Raw genomic sequence first — 19,010 nt, 5'->3', positions numbered from 1 at the left:
CACGTTTCTTATGGATGTTCTCAGTTCAACTACCTCATGGAGATTACACATTTTTATTTTAATGTTTTATTCAATTTGAATATATACTCTCTGCTCATTGTCCAAAATTCAGACGGTATGAAAGGGTTTACGGTGAAAAGCTGGTCTTACGCCCTTGGGGCCCTCACACTTCCCTTCCTTTCCCGGGGTTTTTTCTTGTTGTGGGAGGTCTGCGCTAGCATGCCGGCGCGGGCCCACACGTGATGGCCACACATGTCCCACGTTGCAGCACTGGCCACTGGTCTTCACTTTGCCTTTTTTTTTTTTTTTTTTGGATTTTACTTATTTATTTGACAGAGAGAGAGAAAGTTCACAAGTAGACAGAAAGGCAGACAGAGAGAGAGGAGGAAGCAGGTTTCTCGCTGAGCAGAGAGCCCGATGCGGGGCTCAATCCCAGGCCCCTGAGATCATGACCCGAGCCAAAGGCAGAGGCTTTAACCCACGGAGCCACCCAGGCGCCCCTCCACTTTGCCTTCTTCATTCAACAACGTATTCTGGAGGTTGCTCCTGTTGGCACTGCAGAGCTGCCTCACTCTTTTTTGTTTTATTTAAAAAATTTTTTTTTGCCTTGTTTTAATTTTGTTGAAAGACTTATTTATTTGAGAGAGAGAAAGAGAGAGAGAGAGCGGGGCAGGGGAGGGGAGGAGGAAGAGGGAGAGAGAACCTCAAGCAGACTCCCCGCTGAGCACAGAGCCCAACGTGGGGCTTCCGTCATGGCCCTGAGATCATGATCTGAGCCGAAATCAAGAGTCAGCCGCTTAGCTGACTGCATCGCCCAGTTGTCCCTCAACTCATCCCTTTCGACGATCACAGAATATTTCATTGCATGGAGGCCCCAGAATTATTTTCCTTTCGATGGCCATTGAGGTTGTTGCCAGCCGTTTTCCAGCTTGCACAACGCTCCACTGGACAGCGATTCTCAAACAGGTCACATTTGGCGTGAAGGCGACATAAATTCCTGGGACACTGTATTATAGATGTCTTTTAGAGATGTCTCCACAGGCTCTCTGACCCTCCGACTGACGCCTTTTTGCTCTGATCACAATGTGCCTTTGTGTGTAGCTGCCTCACGGTCATGATCTGTTCCCACGAATTCCCAACATTCCCACGAATGTTGCCACGCCCACAACCACCTCAATGACAGACACCATCGAATGTGCCTCTGTCGCCATTAGCTGGTCTGGACACTGAGAGGGAGTTTGGGGAGAGTGTTACCCATGAATGAATGGAGATTGACTCTCCACAGTCCCCCTGCCAGTGTCCCACAGTTTCCCTCACTGCTCTTTGTTCCCTCACCATCTTCCTGTCAGGTTCACGAGTCTGATGGGCAATTGTTCAGATCTCAGCTTTGTCACTTAGATATTTGATCTAAGTGCCTCTCCCTCCTGGGCCTGTTTCCTCATCTGTGCATTGTGTCCTGTCCCATCCCTGACTATCGTGCAATGTGGAGCTTGGTGGAAAGAAAGCCCTTGGTAGAAAGAAAACAAAAGGGTCCCATTCCGTTAGGGTCCCCAGGCTTTTGTGGCATAAGTTTCTACCTCAGGCTTAGGTTTAGGGACACAGTTGCACTTAGTGAGAGGGAGCAGACTAGCCTGGAGAGGACCCGGGGGTCAGGAGGCTTAAGCTGGGATCCTTAGGTCCCAAGAAGAGTTGTAACCAGGTTTTTGATTCTGTAATATTTGAAGGGAAAATGCTGATGTAGATGGGAACTGGTTTCCATTCCTTCATTATTCATTCATTCATTCATTCTTTCATGTTCGTCTTCATAGCTTGGGACTTTAGGCAAGTAACTTCACTTTTCTGTGCCTGTGTTCCCTCTTCTGCAACATGGGGATGGATTAAATAAGATGCCGCACACACAGTGCTTGAATGCAAGCAGGGGGAGTGGGAGAAGCAGGCTCCCCGCTCTTCAGAGAGCTCAATGTGGGGCTCAGTCCCAGGACCCTGGGATCATGACCTGAGCTGAAGGCAGATTCTTAATGACTGAAGGCAGATTCTTAATGCCACCCAGGCACCCCACAATTCATTCTTTTTTTTCAACAAATCATTTATTGGGAATCTGCTGCACCCTAGACATTGTTGTCTCTCTCTTTACCTGGAAGTAGAAGCATGTGGAACCTCAGATTCTATAAAATCAGACCCCAGAAAAGATGCAGGATCTCAGGTCATAACCACCCCCAACCCAGCCATCTGGCTGCAGGGGGCAGGGGGATGGTCTAAGATCCCCCACTCCCTGCAGTTTTCCGTCCAGGGATCTTGATCTTGACACCCCTGTAAGCCCTGCCCTTCGGCTCCCCAGACCTTGGGACAGCCTTAGACCTTCTCTAGCAGTGTTGATTAGAACCCTTGCAGACTCAAAACAAAAACAGACTTGGGTAGCAAAACCCTTTTTGTTAAAGGAGGATTCTCCTTAAGGTCCAGATGCTGCTGAAGGCCCAAGCGGCCTTTCCTTTGCAGCCAGCTGAGCTCTGAGAGAAAGCTGGCATTGGGACGCCTGGGTGGCTCAGTTGGTGAAGCATCTGCCTTCGGCTCGGGTCATGATCTCAGGGTCCTGGGGTCAAGTCTCGAGTCAGGCTCCCTGCTCAGCGGGAAGCCTGCTTCTCCCTCTGCCTCTGCCTCCTCCCACTTGCTCACGCTCTCTCTCTTTCTCCTTGCTCTCTCTCTCTTTCCAATAAATAAATAAATAAGTAAAATCTGTGAAAGTGGGCAGGGTGAGTTGGCCAGGGCCTCACCCTTGCTGTCATTAGTTTAGTGTAAACCAGGGCTTCTCGACCTTGGCACCACTGGCATTTAGGACAGGATCATTCTTTTTTTTGGGGGGGTTGCATTTATTTTGGGGGAGGGTGTAGGGGAAGAAGGAGAGAGAGTCTCAAGCAGACTCTGCAGTCAGCAGGGCTCGATCTCATGACCCCGAGATCATGACCTGAGCTGAAACCAAGAGTCGGGTGCCTGACTGACTGCACCACCCAGGTGCCCCAGGATGGGATCAGTCTTTGTTGTGGGACACTGTCTTGTGCCTTTGCAGGTTCCCTGCCTTTTTGCACTAGATGTCAGCAGCACCTCCTCAACCAACCCCTCGTTGTGACAACAACAAATATGTCTCCAGACATTGTCAAGGGTTCCCTGGGGGTACAAAGTCACCCTCAGTTGGAAATCCCTGGTGTAGAGGATCCAACAGCTGGGCAGAGCTGGGTGGCTTGCCCTATGACATTGAGGAAGCCCTCTGCACTCTCAGGGCCTCAGGTCCCCACCGCTTAGTTAGGGATCAGGTGGAGCCAGCCTTAGGGGGCCTCCAGCCTGGTCTGCCAAGAAATTTTGCTCTTCTGCCTCCCTGTCTCTCTTTGCATCCTAGTTGCAAGTTCTAGGAGGCAGGGCGAGGATTGGGGCCCCGGGGGTAGGTCTGGATGGGGCCAGCCCTGTGTGTGTTCTTTATCCCATGCCTGGCCCTCCCTCCAAATGCAGGAGAGATAATAAGTACAAATCTGGGCCTTGGGCTCTGTCTCCTTGAATCCTTGTAACAGCTCTGGGGGGTGGGAGCTTTTATCCTCTCCATTTTCCAGCAGCAGGACAGAGCACAACTGCGTGCCACCTGACTCGGCGCACCAGAGCACACCATCACTTCTGCGAGGTCCGTGCAGAGAGGCGTGACCTGAAGCTAGCCATGAGGAAGCCTCAGGCAGATCCAAAGTAAAGGGCAAGCTACAAAGAGGCTGGCCTGTCATCCTCAAAATTGCCAAGGACAAGAGAAAGGCCACGGAAGACTGAGGAGCTGTTGAGAGAGCCCGATACAACCGAAGGAAGTGAGGTGTGGTCCCGGACCGGGAAGAAATCATAAAGACCTTCTTGGGGACCATTATGGAATGTCAAATATGACATGTGGGTTTGAGGGTGGTGTTGTATCGATGGTAAGTGTCACAAGTTTGTGTATTGTGTGTGTGTAGCGGGGGTCGGGGGCCGGGAGATCCATGCCGGAGGGTTTGCGGAATCAAAGGACATCCCATCCACAACTGACTCTTCATCATTCAGGACAAGAGAGAAACATAAATAGAGGGGAAATGATGAAGTGGGACAGAACATTAATAATCTGAGCAAAGGAGATCCCGGGGTTCCTTATAACTCCCGTAATTTTTCTGTAAGTTCAGAAGTTGTGCGACAGTCAGTTGAAAAGCAAATCAAAACATTTGACCTCCAAGAAACCCAAGAGAAATGAAAATATATGTCTACCAAAGAGACCTGCAAGCATGTTCATGGGAGTTTTATTTATAATAGCCCCAAGCTGGATACAGCCCAGATGTCTTTCAGCACGTGAGAAGATCAACAAATTGTGGGACATCTATAAATGGACTACTATGCCGCGGTGCCGGGGGGCAAGCTATGGAGTCCTGCACACGATGGCTGAATGGAGAGCACATTGGCCAAGGGACCGAAGCCAGACACAAAAGATCACGTACCCTGTGATCGCTCTGATAGAAAGTTCTGGGCCAGGTCTGATGAATCCAGAAGTCACAACAGTGGTTCCTTCTGTGGCTGGAGGAGCTTCACTGCTCGGGAAGGGTCTTTCGGGAACCTTCTGGGCTGCTGCTAAGGTTCTGTCTTGACCTGGGTGGCATTGATATGGATTTATGCACACGTGAGTAAATACTCACTGAGATAAAAACTCAGCGAGACAGATTTCCTCTTGGTACTTTACATACGTTAAACTCAAAATCAGAGTAAAAAAGGAAAAAGAATTTAAGATGCACATCAGACACAGGGGAATGAGGTGGGGTTGAAGGGAATAAATAAAACCGGGGTAGGGAGGGGGGCCCCTGCATGACAATGCAGACAGCATGTCAGGAACTGGGAAGTTGGAGGGGCACTTGGGGGGCTCAGTCCTTAAGCGTCTGCCTTGGGCTCAGGTCGTGATCCCAGGGCCCTGGGATTGAGCCCCGCTTTGGGCTCCCTGCTCAGCGGGAGGTCTTCTTCTCCCTCGTCCTCTGCCCCTCCCTTTCTCTCTCTCTCCACTCTCTCAAATAAATAAAATCTTAGAAAAAGGAACTGAGGAGTTGGATAATTCAGCCCTTCGTACCTGAGTGTAAAAGGAAAAACCGAAAAGGACCAAAGTGCTCAGAGAGGGGGATTACCCTGCCTGAGGTCACACAGCTGGTGGGTCGCAGAGGCAGGATTTGAACTTGGGGCTGGAGGACCCTGGGGTGTGCTCCTTACCCAGTGCTCTGGCCTGGACTCACTGGCTGGACAGTGTTTGGCTCCCAGAGGCTTCCCCAGGGCCTGGCAGGGATGGCGAAACCACTGCCTGGTGAAGGCCATTCCAGCCCAGCGCTCAAGACTCCAAGTGGGGCGAGCAGGCAGTAGGACGGAGGTCGGCCCAGGCAGCAGCTCGAGTCACCAGGGCCTCGCTCCCTAGTCTGGAGCAGCCCTGCCAGCCTTGCCCGCCTCCTATTGTCCTTTGTCCTCCTTCCTGGGCCAGTGTGTGGGCTCCGGAGCTCCACAGCCTTCAGTGTGAATCCCCGCTCTTCCTCCATCTGGCTGTGTGACCCTGGGTGAGTGGCTTTCCACTGTGTGCCTCAGTTTCCACTTCCAGAGCCTGCCCATGAGAGCAGATACCTAATGGTGTTGGTGGACAGTGTGCTCAAAACTTGACTTATGCCTTCACACACTGACTACTCAGAGAGGGTCGCTGCTATTGTTTATTTCTACCTGTGGGAAGGGGGAGCCTCTGTGGCCCTCAGGCCTCGCAAACACCTACAGGTTAAGACAGCTGGCATGGGATGGAAAGTTCTAGAGAAAGGAGCTTTCAGACTGGCTGGAGGTTACTTAGAAAACACTCTTAATTTCCATTCTGGGTTTTGAAGAAGTACTTGGTGAGCTACAGCGGGGCTGGGGTGGGCTTCCTGGACGGTCACGCACACAGTGCTCCGTGCCTCAGGAGGGGCCCCGCACGTGGTTTAATGGTGTGCCGCTGCGTCTGGAAATTCTTCATGATTTCAGGACGAGGGCCTTGGCATTTCTTGTGGCTGGTCCTGGGCAGGACTGTGGCATCTGGCGAGGTCACTCAGCACGTTCACCTTGATTGTGTCCTTGGACATTCAGGAACGTTCTTTAACCTAGCGGGCCTCAGTCCTTTCATCTGGGAAGTGGGGAGAAGTGCTTTGTGCTAGGCCATAGGGAGATGAGAAGAAGCCAGGTCTCCTGGTCCCCAGCTGCCATTGGTGGCTGAGCAAAGATGAAACTTGGGGAAATAGGGACTTGCCAGACCTTGTTAGCATGTGCCCCTAGAGCACATAGTAGGTGCTTGGTAGGTGCAAACTGCTCTTTGATCCTAAGGCTGGCCTGTCTTTTCGCCTTGTGCACGATTAAATTTTGATTTAAAACAGTGCTACTGGGGCACCTGGATGGCTCAGTCAGTTAAGCGTCTTCCTTCAGCTCGGGTCATGATCCCAGGATCCTGGGATCAAGGCCCACATTGGGCTCCTTGCTCAGTGGAGAGCCTGCTTCTCCCTCTCCCTCCGCCCCTATGCACCCGCCGCCACACCCGGCTCATGGTTTCTCTCTATCTCAAATAAATAAATAAAATCTTTTTAAAAAACCCCAAACAATGCTAGTAATACACACATCCAATTTTCTTAAAGCGTGAAAACATTTCCAATCAGGCTGGAGTCAGCCTTGGACCCCCCACCCTGGGGCCAGCCCCTTCCTCGTGGTTCTATGATTTGAAGGTGCAAACTTGCAGTAGTCGCCTATACCTTAATGCTGTCCTTCTTTTTTCTATTAATACTTTTTTTTATATTTTATTATTATTTTTAAAGATTATGTTTTATTTTTTAAGTAATCTCTGTACCCGGCGTGGGGCTCGAACTCAGAACCGTGAGATCGGGCGCCCCTCTGTTAAACCTGTTAAACTTTTTAAGATGTAAACTTTCCTTTTCTCGGCCTTCCCTATCCCGCCAACGTGCCTGTGCTCCTTCTACTGCTCCCTTTCCCTTCTTACCGGATGTTCGATGTAAACCTAACCGGGGCCCAGAGGAGCTGGTACATTTTCGGCAACGCAGCCCACCCCGTGCCCACTCACAGAGCACATCTTCTCGTGGCCTACCACCACTCCCTGTGTTCCGGCCCATCTCTGGCCTCTTGTTCCTGAGTCTCTGCAAGTCAGGCCCGTCTGCAAGCAGGCGTCCATCATACCCCAGGATGGCCACACACTTCGTGCCTAGGAAGGAAGCGGTTGGCAATGATGCTGATGGAAACGAGAGGGGAAAAATGGCAAACGACACTGTTTGCCGCACAACAGCACCCAGGTCTCTTGTCAAGGTGGGCTTGGGGTGATGGGAGTTTCTCGTGAAGCTTGGAAAGGCACAGACAGGTTATCAGTGGGAACTGAGCCCCGCATTTTCCGGAAAGGAATAGTGACACTGTGGCTGACCCAGGGCCCTCGGGAGGGGCCGGTGGACTTGGCGCTGGGGGAGCGCCCACCGAGCGAAGGTGATATTGAAGCAAAAACCTGAAAGCGGGGAGGGAGAGGGCCACGGGGGTGTCTGGAGAAAGAGGGACTGGCACGTGTAAGGCCCTGAGATGTGACGAGGCTTCTCTGTTCCCGGAGCAGCAGGGAGGCTGGGGTAAGTGAAGGCAGGGCAGGGCAGGGGGCTGGAGGGCGTTGTGTGGATGTGCGTCATGGGCAGGGGGGCTTCTGAGCAGAGGTGGGATGTGATGTGACTTCCTTTCAGGGTTGGGAGGTGGTGGCAGCCCGGGAGAGGACGGAGCACAAGGACAGAGCTGGTGGCGAGTGCTGAGCCCAAGGTCTGGCTCACAGCCTGGACTGTAAACATCGTAAACATGTAAACATCGTGTTACTGTCGAGAGTGGCGCAGGCTGTCGATGGAGTGACCCACTGAGCTTAAATGGGTGATGCCTGAGGGGTCCCTGTCTACCACCCCCTCCCACCGTGAGGGCTTGGTGCCCCTGCATGAGCTGGGGGTAGGGAGGGAAGGCCCCCACCACCCCTGCGGTGGGACAGGATGGGCCGGTGAGTGGGAGGGGGAGGCCGGGCCAGGGCTGGTAGGGAGCTGGGGGCTGGCAGGAAGCCAGGGAGACAGCGTTCAGACTGGGAAGACAGGCTGGGGCTGGTCCTCCCGGGGAGAGGGGCAGGAGGCAGGACCCGGCCCAGAGTGGAGCTTCCTTGCTTCCCAGCCCCGCTCCTGTATGGACTTACGGGAAACCCAGTTCCTGCCTTAATGGTTTTTGCTCTGGGGCTTCCATCCTGGCCTCTCTGATCCTCTCACTGCCTCCCTACCCAACCCCCCCCACCCACCCCCAGCCCCAGCTGGGGCTCCAGTAGGACATCCTCACCAGGCCCAGGGTGCCCCTGCTCACACCTACAGCCCAGCCGCCACTTAGCTCCCACCTGTACCTTTTCTCGGCCTTCCCCATCCCTTCGACGGGCCTGTGCTCCTTCTACTGCTTCCTTTCCCTTCTTACCGGGTTCATGCCTACCCATTGCTTGATTCTCAGAGGAGAGGGTCCTCAGGGAGGCCTTCCCTCATCCCCCCACCTCTCCCTTCCACTCCCCTGCACAGACAGAACCCCTGTCTGGCGTCTCTATGTGGGAGATTATCTATGTGTGTGATTATCTATCTCTGGTCAGTTTCTCCCAGGGGCGCCGGGCTCCTGGGGCGGGAACCCATCTGTCGTATTGCTGCTGTGTTCCCAGCATGGAACAGCACTGGCTCATAGTAGGATGGAGAATGGGTGGTTGGTGGTGCGGACAGAGAGATGGATGGACAGATGGGTGGATGGACTTGGACAGGTAGGTGTGGGTTGGGTGACAGCATGGGCAGCGAACAGGTGCAGGAGGAACGAGTGGACGGGTACACAGGTAAGCAATGACCAGTAACAGGAGACTGGACCCGGGTGGGTGGAATGCAACAGAAAGCTCCTGGCCCAAGAGTCAGGGGACCTGTGTTCAAGTTCAGCCTTGCTGCCTATTAATACCGACGCCTGTGCAGCCGTGGGCATGCCCTGTTGACTCTCTTTGCCTCTGTTTCTGTCTTTCAGCTTTTCTTTTTTTTTTTTTTTTTGTTTTGTTTTTTAAAGATTTTATTTATTTATCAGAGAGAGAGAAGGGGAGAGAGCGAGCACAGGCAGACAGAATGGCAGGAAGAGGCAGAGGGAGAAGCAGGCTCCCTGCTGAGCAAGGAGCCCGATGTGGGACTTGATCTCCAGGACGTTGGGATCATGACCTGAGCCGAAGGCAGCTGCTTAACCAACTGAGCCACCCAGGCATCCCTGTCTTTCAGCTTTTCTGCTTCGTTGTTGCCTTTTAGTTCACTGCATAGAACCCCTTCCGTCCTCCCCTCCCCCAGTTTTTCTGGAGGCACCACATGAACAGAACCGGAAGGAGCAGCTGAGCATAAGGGCAGGGCATCCCTTCAGGAACCCAGTGACCAGGAACAGAGCATGAAAACTCAGCCGGACAGTCCATGGCCCCCGGCTCTGCGGGTCCCTCTGCTCCACTTAAGGTGCTGTGGAGCAGAGCCAGAAATCTGCAGTTTTCACAAGTCCCTCTCCAGGATTTTGAGCGCATCTCTGGGTAAGGCTCACTGCCGCCTTCCAGGATGACTAGACCCTACAGGTCAGCAGCCGCGCGTGCTCATGCGTGTGCCTGTGCTGTGGGGGGTGGGGTGGCTGTGACGTTTTCTTAAAAAAAAAAAACAAAACAAGACAGGTTGGAAACAACCGGGATGTCCATTGGTGGAGCTGGTCATGCAGGCTACCCACTCCCTGGAGGACCCAGCAGGAGCTGGAAATAAGGAAGAAGGTCCTGATAAGCCGAGATCTCCAAGATACGGCTGGGTGGGAAAGCAGGTGCAGGTTTGTGCTGGTGGTTTCAGCACTTGTGTTAAAACATTCATAAAAGCAGAGAAATGTGGATATGCATGGACAGTTCTAGAAGGACACATAAGAAATAGGCCATGGGTGGCCTCTGCGGAAGGACCTGGGGGACCAGGAGTAGGAAGAATACCCCTGGTTGTGTGTGAATTCCTTCCTGAGGCCAGGGTTGGAATTTGGACCCTAACAGGCTGTGTGACCTGAAGCCCCTCTCTGAACCTCAGTTTCCCCTTGTGTAAAAGGGCTGTAAAGCTTCTAGCCTGGGCCTAGCCAGCATGGAGGGCCCAGGCAACTTGATCCTGCTTCGGCTTTCGTTTCCTGGGACACTCCTGGTTGGGCCTCACCTTCTACCAGCCCCACTGGGCCCAGGGAGGGTGGGTCCCCCGGGGAGGGGGCGGCTCAGTCCAGGGTGGGGCTGAGCTGGAAAAACCGGCAAGGTTGGAGCAGTGTGTGCAGGCACCATCTTCACTCCTCTGCCTGGAGGCTGCCCAGGGCCACTCACTCCCATCTGGTGCCCCTGAGGGGCTGGGACCAGAAGAGCAGCCCCCCACCCCTTCCACCAAGCTTCAGGCTGGAGAAGAGGGGAAAGGGGAGCATGACTGGCTTTGGGCCAGGGTTGGGGGACAAGGGGACAGAGAAACAGGGAGACACGTGGCGGGGGTGGGGAGACAGAGAGAGAGAGACAGCTAGGAAGTGAAAAAGACAGAGAGAGACAGGAAAGAGAGAAGGAGAGAAAAGAAGGAAAGACAGGGAGACAGGGGGAGAAAGAGAAAGGGCAGGAGAGATGGTGAGAGAGAAAGACACACACACATACATGTGCGCACACACACATACGCACATGCTTGCACGGAGCCGGATTCAGGTGAGAGTAGCAAAGAAATCAGTGAGAAGGAAGGAGACAGTGGAGCTCTCTGGATCTGGATCTGGGTGGGAGTGGGGGCTGGGCACCCTGGCCGGGTGCCTGGGGCTGGCCAAGGTGCGGAGTGCCAGGGAGGGAGGGTGTGCGCCCAGGGGCCCAGGGTGCTGAAGCCACGTCCCCAGCATGGCGTTTTCCACACATCTGGGTTGTAGCTGCGGGCCTGACTTGTCCTAGGAAGCAGCTCAGGGCCCCTTGCTTCTTGGCCGTGCAGTCCTCCCTTGGGACCTTGTACCTGGAGGCTGCCTCCCCAGGGGGCCCTCTCAGATCTGCCCTGGGAAGGCCTGAGGTGAAACTGAGCTAATTAGTGCTTAGAATTGAGATAATCGCTGTCTGGAATGTTCTCTAGGAGGTCCAGGTGGGGGCAGAGAGCCAGGGGCCACAGGGTGCCTGGGATTGGCCCAGCCGGGCCTCTACCTGCTGGCTGTTAGAGCCCTGTATATTGGAAGTGAGGAGACCCAAGAGGCCTGGATCCTCAGGTTTTAGCACTTGCAATTGCTCAGGTCTCTCTATGCGATCCTGTACAGCAGACCCAGTGGACTCCAGTCTCATCACTTCTGCCACACAACTCCTGCCTGAAGCCTTTTATGGCTCCCGAGGCGTAAGCTATAATCCGAACACCTCACCTCGGCCTCACCTCCTCATCACCCACTTGCCCATCTGTTCGTGCTCCTGCCTCATCCCTGTGGCCCTCCCCTTCCACTCTCTTACCCTCAACATTCCATACTTGGGCCACCTCAGGACCTTTGCATATGCTATATCCCCTTCTAGCCTCCTCTTCCTCCACCTCTTCTCAGAGCTCTCCCTACACATCCTTCAGGCCTTAGCTCAAAGTCACCTCGTTGGGGAGGCACAGTCCCCACATCTCTCCTTCCAACACTCAGCACTACCCATTGTCTTAATGGTATCTTCCTTCTTTGATGCCTGTTTCCTCCATGCAAGTGAGGCTCCCTGAGGACAGGTGCCAGGTCTGCTTGGTCACCATTGTGTCCCATAGGACCTGACACAGAGCAGGTATTCCACAAGCAAGCCACTGACCACCAAGAAGCAGCCTGGACATTTTTGTTGCTGTTGTTGTGTGGATTCCTCCTGGAAAGGGACCCTGCTGACCCCTGGATCTCGCTTCTCCATCCCTATCCCTCTTCCAGCCCCAGCCCCAGCCCCAGCCCCAGCCCCAGCCCCAGGAAATCCTGCCTCTGAGTCTTGAGACTCCCTGGTGGGAGGGGGGATTGGCCATGGTGTCGTGGTGTTGTAATGAATCACTGGCCAGAATCTGGTCTTGATTATCTCTAGGCTGGGCGTGGCTTGCCTGCGACCACAGGCCACTGTATCAGGCGCCCCAGGTATCCCACTGGGCCTCTTGCCTCTGGCTGCAGATAACAGCACAGGGCCTGATCGCCAAACCAGTGCTACACGCCTCTACACCAGGGGCCTGCTCAGTGGCCTCAGGGAAGCCCCTGCCTCTCTCTGGGTTGCGGGGTCACACAGGGTGGTGTCTTTCCCCGTAGGAAAGAGTGAGGAACTTGGTAGAAATGGGATCTGTGGCTGGTAATCCATGGATGTAATAATCGCACTGAGTTCTCAAGGACGCTGAAATGAGAACGTGATTGGTGACATAGGGCGAGATTCCCATGTGTTCCCAGCTGGGGGTCGTGGGGTTCCCAGCTGGGGGTTGTGGGCAGGATCCCTCCTGCCCCAAGGTCCCCCGGATGCCTGAGATTTAGAAGTGTCCTGGACCCATCGAGGTGGAACAGAAAGTACTGGCAAGAGTTCATAACTTCAGAGGGATGTGCTTAAGTGAGAGCCTCTCTGTGAAGTGCTTGGAACAACACCTGACTCGTAGGAAGTGATCAATAACTAGCATTACTGTCACCTCCTACAGTCTCGCCTCACCCTGTCCCCGCCTCTCTGTGCTCTCAACCCCCACCACCATTCAAGCTTGGGTGATTCACCTGAGTGTAATATTACAATAGCCTCCAAATGATCTCTGCTCCCGGTCTCAGCCCTAGGTCTGTTCTTCGCATGCTGCCAGACAGAGCCTCAAAAAATGTAAGCTTCATCACCTCCTCCCTTGCTCAACAGTCACCCATGACTCCTGCTGCCCTCAGAATAAGGATTAACTTCCTAATCACCACCTGCACTTGCCGCATGATGGCCGACCCGTGTCTCCTAATCTCCTATTACTCTCACTCTCATTCACTCTGCTAGAGAGCTACCTTGGTTTCCTTTTAGTAAATCTGGCTACTGCCTGCCTCAGGGCCTTTGGACATGCTGCACTCACTACTGAAGTGCTTTCCTCGCTGATCCTTACCTAGGCAGTGCCCAAATCTCACATCAGGGGGATCTCCTGAAGTGGGCACTGTGATGACGCACCCAGATACCCTTACACTGGACCCTGCACTCCTCTCTCAGCTGCCATGTGACGTTGGCCCCTACGGGCACCTAGCTAGAGCTGCTTTCTAGAGCTCTCACCGAACAGGAGCTTCCCCACTTATGTGGTCCTCTCACCCCCAAAGAGGTGGACGGACACAACCAATGACTGATTAAATCAGAGAAATAAAGCTCGGCCTACTTAGTTCAAGGGGGCGATTCTCTCTGTAGACTGTTCAAGCTCCAGAGCTGCCCATGAGATTAGATCAAAGTTAGACTTCAGCTGAGACCACATCCTAGCTTCACTCTACCCACGTGTCCTGTTTCATTCTTTCCTTTTCTCCCCAAAGCACTCTTTAATGAATCACATGTTTCAGGCTCTGCTTCTGGGCATTCAGACCTAAGATACCTCCTCAGGGAAGCCTTTCTTGATCCCCCTTTCTGGTTTCATCTCCACGGATCTCTCTTGGCAGCCCTCATTATGGCCATATTTTTACACCTTCTCAGATGTTTATTTGATTGAGGTCTGTCCCCTACTCCAGAATGCAAGGTAGAGATCACTTTGACCCTGTCCTCTGCTGCAGCCCCAGTGCCCGTTACAGGGTCTGCCACACAGTAGGTACTCAATCAATATTTGCTGAATGACTGAATGCACAATGGGTGGGCGAGCTGGAGACTAGCGGGGCTGGGCATCATGGAGGCCCCAGGTTCTTCCCATCTCCTCTCAGCCCAGCTCCTCACAGCTCCATGATGGTGCCAAAGCTCCTGCCATCTCTCTGTTGCAGAGCCAGGGCCCAGGCAGGAAAAGGCCCTCACATGTCCTCTTAAGAATGAAGAAACTATTCCCAGAAGTCTCTTGGCAGACTTCCCCATCTCACTGGCCACAGAGTATTCCAGATCTCGCCTCAGCCAATCACTGCAAGGGGAGAGAGAGGGCCATGTTTGACTTGAGCCAATCAGCATTCACCCTGAGGGTGGTGGGCGGGTTTTGCCCTTGCCCGGGAGAAGCCTGAATCCATCTGGGGCCAGGTCTGCCCATGAGCTATGGACCCTTGAACGGAGGACCTTTTTCATCTGGATCCCTTCCTGGGGAGCCCTTGGGTGGTGGCGTGAGAAGGGAAGTGGGGTTGGGTGAGTGTTTCAGGCATGTTAGGTGGCCAGACACCTTCCGTCAGTAAATGTTTATGGCCAGTAATGGAGAAGAGGTGGGTGGGCCCAGAGGGTGAGTGTATAGGGGAGAGACCCAGAGACATGATGGAGAGATGGAGAGACACTGAGGGAGAGACAGAGACAAAGTGGAGAGACAAAGGGAGCCACGCTTTGAGGGTTGGTCTGAGAGACACAAAGAAGAAGACAGACAGGGAGTTAAAGAGGGGAGAAGAAGGAGAGAGAGAGACTTTGCCAGGAAATCTTTTGCCATCAGCACCTTGAGTGGTTGGAGGGCCTGTCGTGGTGGAAGCAACATTCCTGTTCCCTTTTCTTTGGCTTCATGTCCGGGGCAAGTCATGGGTCCAGCCTGAGCCTTGGTGTCCTCCTCTGCTGGATGGGGTAAATGACTCTCTGTCACAAGACTGTCCTGAGATGCCCAACACCCTGGGATTACTGTTGGCCAGTGGCCTTCTTTGGCCTGTAAATGGCTTGGAGTGATAGGAATTGTCACCCTAGTGATGGGTTCAGTGATCACAGCAGGAAGGCAGGAGGGATCCGGGCCATGGGTGTGATTCTAAAGGCCCTGTCCTGTCTGTGCCCCATGTAGCTGCCTTGGGCAGTGAGGGGAAGGAGGAGGTATCCTGGCTGCGTGGCACCCCCAGGGGTAGTGCTGGCCAGTAACTACGACGATGGCCGCCATGTTCTAAGTGCTTCCTGGGTGCCAGGCACCAACCCCATGGGAGAAGCACTGCTTAATTCCATTCAGCTTGTAATTCCCATTTTACAGGCGAGGGAACAGGCTCAGAGAGCCTCAGTTAACTTCCTAACAACAGAAACGGGCTTTGCAGTTGGGCAGGCCAGGGTCCGAGTCCCTGCTCCACACCGGACAGGCTGGGTGACCTGGGGCAGTCACTCCCTCTCTCTGAGCCTCACTTTTCACATTGTAAAATAGAAAAATAACAATTTAAAGGTGGATACAATGATTTTTTTAAAAAAGATTTATTCATTTATTTGAGAGACAAAGAGAACAAGCAGGAGGAGGGGTAGACGGGGAGGGAGAAAGAATCCTTCAGGCAGACTCTGTGCTGAGCACAGAGTCCTCAGAGGACTCGATCTCACAACCCCATTGTCATGACCTGAGCTGAAACCAAGAGTCAGATGCTCAAACAATTTGAGCCCCCAGGTGCCCTGGTTGATAGATACAAAGATTAAATGAGATGGTGAACGGAAAGTCCTCAACACAGGGCCAGGTACAGAGTAGGTGCTCAGAACTTGTTAAAAGGTATGTTGGATAACAGTATGAGAGTGATTTTAAAATAATTCATTTTTAAAAATTTTAAAATTTAAAATAAAATTTAAAAATAATTCATTTAATTGCTCTCCTTTTTTCAGAGGAAGAGCTGAGGTTCAGAGAGGGAAGTGACTTGCCCAATGTCACCAGCTGAGTAGAGGAGACAGATTTTAACCCGCTGGTTCTGGGGCCAGCGCCTGCTCCCAGCCCTCCATGCCACCATGATGGCTCAGCCCTGGATGGCCTGTTTGGGACTCAGTCCTTGTGGGTGAAGAAGAAGATGACTATGGCCTGGCCTGATATCCCTGCGGCCCGGCACCAGCCATGATCACCCATTGGGGCTATTGCAAAACCCCACTCCCTTCACTAGCCGATAAAGGGTGCCCGTTGCAAAACTCAGCGGAGAAATTATTAAGTGTTGTGTCATTCTGCGGCCAGGCTCTGGGTGCCCCTTTCCTGCCCAGAGGCCTGGGTGGGGCCGACGCCTCACTCTCTCCCTTCACAACCCTGACCCCGGGAGAAACTGGGGTGAGGGTCAGCGTGGGGCTTTTGGAGAGTGGGCAGAGGACAGATCCAGCTACCCAGTCCACCCATAGCCCCCCACTCTCAGGAAATGGCAGCTCTGTCCGCCCTTTCAGGTGTTCAGGCCCAAGCCTTGGGATGAGTTGCTCATGTCTTGCCCCACATCCAATAACTGGTCAGGAAATCATGTCGGCTCTACCTTTCAAACACACCCAGACTCCAGCCAGGGTCCCCCCTTCCACTTGTACATGGGACTCAAAGCACTTCCCCCCTCGTCTTGCTGCTCCTACCTTGACTCAGTCCATTCTCCACACACAGCCAAAGGGATTCTGTTCGAGCCAAGTGGATCATAAGTCAGATTTTGTCTCTGCTTAGAACTCTCCATGGCTCCCGTCTCAGAACACATTCTGCAATCCTTCCAAGGGCCACACGCTCTGGCCTCATCTGGCCCCATTGCCTTTCTGACCTCATGCCCACCATACTCTCTCCCTTACTTGCTGTGTTCCAGCCACAGTGGCTTCCTTGCTGTTCCTTTAACACACCAAGCCTGATCTCACCCCAGGGCCTTTGCACTTGCTGCTCCCTCTGCCTGGAATACTCTTCCCCATTTCTTTCACACTGCTGGATCTCTCACTTTATTCTGGTCTCATCTCTGTTAAAGTGTCACCCTCCACTATCACCTTCATCCCCATAATCCTTCTTCCTGACTTGCCATCATTATACATTTGTTTATTTGTTTAATGTCTGTCTTCTTCCTTTGATTGTCCTCTTCCTCAGGGCAAGGACCGCTGTCTGTTTTGTTCACCGTGCTCCCTTGGCGCTCAGCCTGGGCCTGGCATCCCGTAAGTGCTCCCCAGAGAGTGACTGAATCTGTGGATGGGTGGGCGGGAGGGGCCATGGCAGCCCAGATCATGCCAGCCCAGGGCTTGAGGCTGGTGCTTGGAGCGTGCTCCTCCCTCCTGCAGGTCGCAATTGGAGGGGGCTCCCCGCTGGCCCAACTGCCCCCCAAACCCTCGCCCCAGCTCCATGACATCACTCGCTGTGCATGTTGCTTTGCTTCTGTAATTATCAGCCTTCCTCGGCCCAGACTCTGAGCTCTCTGAGGACAGGACCTCATCTGCCTCAGTGGCACTACTGTCCCTAGGGCCCAGCACCGGGCCTGGCACCCTGGGGGACAGGCTGATGGCTGGCCACGTTCGCCTCACAGGCTCCATGGACAGGGCCGGTCATGGCCAGGAGGGAGTTAAGAGGAACCTAGGTGCCTGGACCTGCAAAGTCAGGGAGAGAAGGGGGCCCACTCAGGCCTTAATTATAACACATCCCATAATGACATGGTGTTATAATAGGCACACAAAGTGTACTAATCTGATATTATATCTGGGCTTTTTACAATAGATACAATCAACCGGCTGCAGTTTGCTAACTCATTCTCGACCTATCTCCACACTCCACCTAGATTATTATCGGCTTCCTTAATTAAGTGGAAGGCAAAGCTCTCCAGGCGATGCCCACAGCCCCAGCACCAACGAGTCCGGCCTGGCCCTCCCATAAGCCGGGATAATAGCTACTCCCACATGGGGTGAGGCTTGTGCTGCCTTCTCCGTCCCAACCCCCTGTCCCAGGCTGGGCTGTGACGGGCCTGTTCAAGGCCTAGTGAGCCACAAATGTGAACCACCAAGGACTTGAACTGGTGGTCCGTGGGCTGGGTCAGCCTTGAGGTGCATTGGGTTTTGTCTGTGGGGTGCTTTTGCTGAAAGTCAAATGAGTAGCCAGCACTGAAAAATGAGGGTATTGTATACAAACATCCAGATCTCTGGCTTCTCTTGAGAGATGGGAAAATCCGGGAACTCAGGGCTCACATGAACTGTGCGCTGGAGTGGAGATGCTGTATCCATAGGCAGGAAATGGCCGCAGTTGCCACCCGCCCCCCCCCCCCCCCCTGCTTCCCTTTTATGTCCCTGCCTGACTCCTGTAGGCAGCTGAGTTTGCAACCCCTGATCTTGGGTTAGAGGTCAGTTACCTATTTGCAAGATGGGAAACTGAGGCTTGGAAGAGGCAAGTGACTGAACTGATACTGCACAGTGAGGCTAGAATCAGGTGACTACTTGTTAAAAGACCTTTAACAAGTCTTTACTGAGCACCCACTCTATACCAGGCAGTGGGGACCCAGAGAGACACGACTGGCAGAGTCCTGCCCTCTGGGGGTGACAGTCTTCCATGTCACAGCCATATTGTCACCTCCGTTGCTGGGAAACCGTTTGTTGCAAATCGGTCCTTTCTTATCCCCTTGGGGTAGCTGCTGGCCCCCATCCCAGGACAGGGACCAGAGGCAGCCATCTTGGAAGGAAGCCCTTGGCAGGGGCTCCAACAACAGGTGGCCACTACTTCCCAGCAAGAAGGGGTTGGGGGAGGGTGTGGGGAGGGTAAGAGTGGGTATGGGGGCAGGGAGTGAACAGAGTATGCACAGTATCAACCAGACAGAGCATGAGCACTCTTCTGTCCTGCTTGAACCAAAGGTGAATCAAATGGGCTTCTCCCACTGCCCTTGTCAAGGCAGGAAGTGGGGGGGACAATTTGCGGAAATCCCCAAGTCCCCCACTTGCTAGTCCAGAGAAAAGGCATTTGTTCAACCCGGGTAGGACAAATTGCTTCCCACCCCTACAGCACCACCTCTGGTTAGGAGGAGAAACTGCAGCCTGGAACCTGGATCCCCAGTCCCTGGGCTTTGGACTCAGGTAGGGACCCACTGACTCCAGGGCCACAAGGGCTCTTCCAGACCTGCTGGCCTTGCAGGATCCACATCTGAAGAGCATTAAGCAGCCTGAGAGCTCTGTGGCCGGC

This window comes from Mustela putorius, unplaced genomic scaffold (genome assembly GCF_011764305.1).
Source record: "Mustela putorius furo isolate JIRA1106 unplaced genomic scaffold, ASM1176430v1.1 tig00000592_pilon_pilon_pilon, whole genome shotgun sequence".
In the NCBI taxonomy this organism is placed as follows: domain Eukaryota; kingdom Metazoa; phylum Chordata; class Mammalia; order Carnivora; family Mustelidae; genus Mustela; species Mustela putorius.
This window is presented reverse-complemented; position numbering follows the sequence as displayed.